The sequence below is a fragment of the Priapulus caudatus genome, unplaced genomic scaffold, assembly GCF_000485595.1.
Source record: "Priapulus caudatus unplaced genomic scaffold, Priapulus_caudatus-5.0.1 Scaffold913, whole genome shotgun sequence".
Lineage (NCBI taxonomy): Eukaryota > Metazoa > Priapulida > Priapulimorpha > Priapulimorphida > Priapulidae > Priapulus > Priapulus caudatus.
The window spans coordinates 95,638-99,759 of record NW_014577974.1 but is presented as its reverse complement, the minus strand read 5'-3'; positions in this window follow the sequence as shown (position 1 = coordinate 99,759).

The following is a 4,122-nucleotide window of genomic DNA, read 5'->3' as shown; positions in this document are numbered from 1 at the left end:
ATTATATAGCATTCTCTATTATGTAATATTGTACTCTTGATATATATGTGTGTCGTGTGCCCTGTGTGGTGTGGTGGTGTGTGTGTGTGTGTGTGTGGTGTGTGTGTGTGTGTGCTGTGTGTGTGTGTGTGTGCTGTGTGTGTGTGTCGTGTGCTGTGTGTGTGTGTGTGTGTTGTGCTGCGCGCGCGTGTGTGTGTGCGTGTGTGTGCGCGTGCGTGTGTGCGCGCGTGTGCGCACGCGCGTGTGTATTTGGTGCGCGTGCGCGCGCGTGTTCATGTGCGTACACGCAAAGAAACGCGCGACAGGAAGTGCAAGCCATCAATATACACAGATGGCGTGCACCGTGGCGCGGAGTTTACAATCTACTACATTAGCGGTACGCCGTTTAGATCAATGCCTGCAGGCTGCAATATTATCAGAAGTAGATAATAGGTGATATTATCAACAGCACATGCACCCTTATTATTAGGGTTATATGCCCTTGATATTATAGATCACAAATTATAGATATGATATATACTCACGTGGTTGTCTTGCCGTATTTACAATTTAGTTTCTATTATTTAACCTAAATCGTAGGATTGTTTAGATAGGGAAGTTATGTGTGATAGTAGCAATATCCTATAGCTATAACATCCTGCTGAGGCGGTTTTTTTTGCATCATCGATAACTTCCGTATGTAATATATATCTAATATATAATATCTATATAATATATATCTAATATATATAAACAATCCTACAATTGAGGTGAATAATATGGAAAAAGCGTGTCTCTAATGGCAACAAACTAGATAGCAGACGACGTACATCAAATGTTCTATTTATGTGTGTATATATTTAGCATGTAGAGACAGTAGTGTGTATATATATATCCTATACGATATATCGTGTGTGTATGTGTCGGTGTGTCGGTGTGATGTGTGTGTGTGTGTGTGCTGTGATGTGTGTGGTGTGTTGTGTGTTTGTGTGTGTGTGTGTGTGTGTGTGCTGTGTGTCGTGCGTGCGGTGCGTGCGTGCCGGTGCGTGCGTGCGTGCGTGTGTATTATATATACTCACGTGGCTGTCTTGCCGTACCCTAGCGATACCGTTTCTTGGAGCTAACTTCAGTGCAACAGCCAACACCCCGTCTTTGGATCTTAGACAGTAAATTGAATCATCTTAAAAGGTAAAGGTTCACATTCACATAAATATTCACTGTCACAGGCACTTGAAGCGTTTCAATAAAATATAATGCTAACTAAATACGAAATCTATTTACTTAGTACAAAATTCTTAATGTTTCTATACTATACTAGCCAGGCCTACTCTCTTTCACCTACGGCTACACCGCCGATAGTTTCCAACCACTGCATTACCGGCTGCCATTGCTCTCGCGGCGCGACTGTTGCACGCTTACACTAATATAGAGAGTTAGTGCAAGCTTACTAGTGCTCTCTATATTAGTGCAAGCGTGCAACAGTCGCGCCGCGAGAGCAATGGCAGCCGGTAATGCAGTGGTTGGAAACTATCGGCGGTGTAGCCGTAGGTGAAAGAGAGTAGGCCTGGCTAGTATAGTATAGAAACATTAAGAATTTTGTACTAAGTAAATAGATTTCGTATTTAGTTAGCATTATATTTTATTGAAACGCTTCAAGTGCCTGTGGCGTTTACTGCTAACGCCGACATCTCGACGCCAAATCTCTGCGGATATAAGAGTTGCTCTGGTCTCTCCGTCTTTTAGGGGAGGGATTCTATAAGATATATGCTACTGAATTATTGCCAGTTCACTCGTAGTTTATAGTTTTTTTGCAGTGGTTTTTGCAATTTAAAAAGCAAGGTCGGTAACTTCGTTCGGGCGCGTTTGTGTTATCGTGTTATTTATAAAGTGGTGACATCTGAACCAAAACAATTTACTGCAAACTCAAACCAAACATATCCGTACGGCGATGCTGATGCAACAACTTTGTGCGCAGTCAGAGATATATAGTTCGAGAGGGAGGGGGGAGACCGACAGTCAGACAGAGATGGATGAGTGGGCGGGTACGTATAGTGCGCATAAAGGCATTTCGTACACAGTATAGTTGTTGATTACTGTAACAGGGCATTTGTTGCTATAGCTCTCGGTAAACGTATATGCTTGTTGAATGCGAGCGTATACTCAGAATTATAAAGAGAATTATGCAAAGAAATCGATTAGCCCAGCCGGTCGCTTCCTGCCGCCTGTTGTCGACTATAACGCCTGAATATTTCTCGCATTGACATGCTACGCGATACCCGGAAGAGAAGCCCGCTAACAAATCAGCTTGATATAAAACCCCGCAGCTATTATGTGGAGCTCGGAGTCAGTCTCGTCGATGCTGAATGCGGCTCGGCTACTATTAATGACAGTATGGGAGGTGTGGGGGTTGGGGAGGCGCAACAGCAAATATGCAGAATGATTTACGATTGAAAACAAGATGCGATCGTGTAAAACTGTTCACGTATGTGTTTTATGTTCCGTTTAGTGTCTCGAACAAGAGATAAATCATTATCGCTGTGTTGAGCTGCTTAATAGAACGAAAGTGCAGCTTTATAGACGCGGTACAATGAAATAATGATTTAATGTGTTACGTTACACAAGATTACATGGTTGCTTTATTCGACATTAACAGTCTCTAACATAAAATATATCGCGACTACAATGCTTAGGTAAGTGATTTGCTTTTGAAATAATGCCATTTGGATCGTGACAATCTTGTGTGAGTGGGGGATAGGCATGTGACGTTAACGGTGCGTATAATGAATTTCAGTGAGCTGAGGCTCGCTATGTCCGACGGCCGCAATCGAGTCCGCGAAAAACCACCCTTAGTCCGAGAAGCCCACTAAGTCCGAAAACGCCACAGGGGATGGGGTATCGATCTACAGTCCCTTAATGATTTAATTAATTAATTTATTTATTTATTTTTTAATTAATTGATTAATTAATTAATTTCTAATTTTAATTTTAATTTTACTTTTTGATTTTAATTTTTAATCTTAATTTTTAATTTTAATTTTATTAATCTTAATTTTTAATTTTAATTTTAATTTAATTTTAAATTTCATTTTATTTATTTTTAATTGAAATTTTTTGGGGGGATGTAGGGGGAGGGTGTGTGGAGGGGGAGCTAGGTGAATTCGAAATACTGACTCGTGTAAAACCTGAGATCGCCCGGCACCCTCGTAATACGAACCCAACTCACTTATCGCCAGGAAAATGCCAATGTACAGTTTGGATCTATTTCTACGTAATTTAGCTTCTTAATACCGCCCCTCGTCAACTGCCAACCGCCAGCATTATGGCTATGTACAATCCTATATAAACGCATTGAAAATACACTCATTATACTGCGTATACAGCAGTAGTATTTAGCGCTGTGTGTTGTGTGTGTGTGTGTGTGTGTGTGTGGTGTGGTGTGTGTGTGTTGTGTATGTGTGTGTATGTGTGTGTGTGTGTGTGTGTGTGTGTGTGTGCGTGGGTGTGTGCGTGGCGCACGTGCGCGCGTGCATGTGTGCGTATGCAAATATCAGGACTGTATAATATAGATATATATCTACATCTATCTATATATGTATATATATATTTATATATCTATTTATGTAATATAGATCTCTAAGTGACACTCGTCACTCGTGATAATACGATATGCACTGAACCAAAAGAGGACCAACTCGACTGGGATTGCAGTCGAAATTGCTTCGAAATCGCATACACACGGTGAAGCGTGCGGCCGATCGCATGCGGTTGCAGGTTGCAGCGACGAGCAACCAAAAGTCGCAACTCTGCGCTAGGCTTGCAGCCTTGCGACGCGACGCGATTGCATTGCGACTGATTTTCTGCAACTGTTTGTAAGTCGCAGTGCCGATCGCGTCGCAGAGAAAGTTATACATCGCGTCGACATAAGCACCCCTGCGACTGTCAGCGACGGGTCTGCGACTGGAAAATTGTTAGTCGCAGCGCAGTCGCAGCGAGTCGCACATGTTCTACTCAATGCGTTTATATAAGATTGTACATAGCCATAAAGCTGGCGGCGATAAGTGAGATTGGCGGTATTACGAGGGGCGGTATAATGAGGTTTTACCGTAGTCTACAATTTTGCCACACATCCACACATCTAGCCCC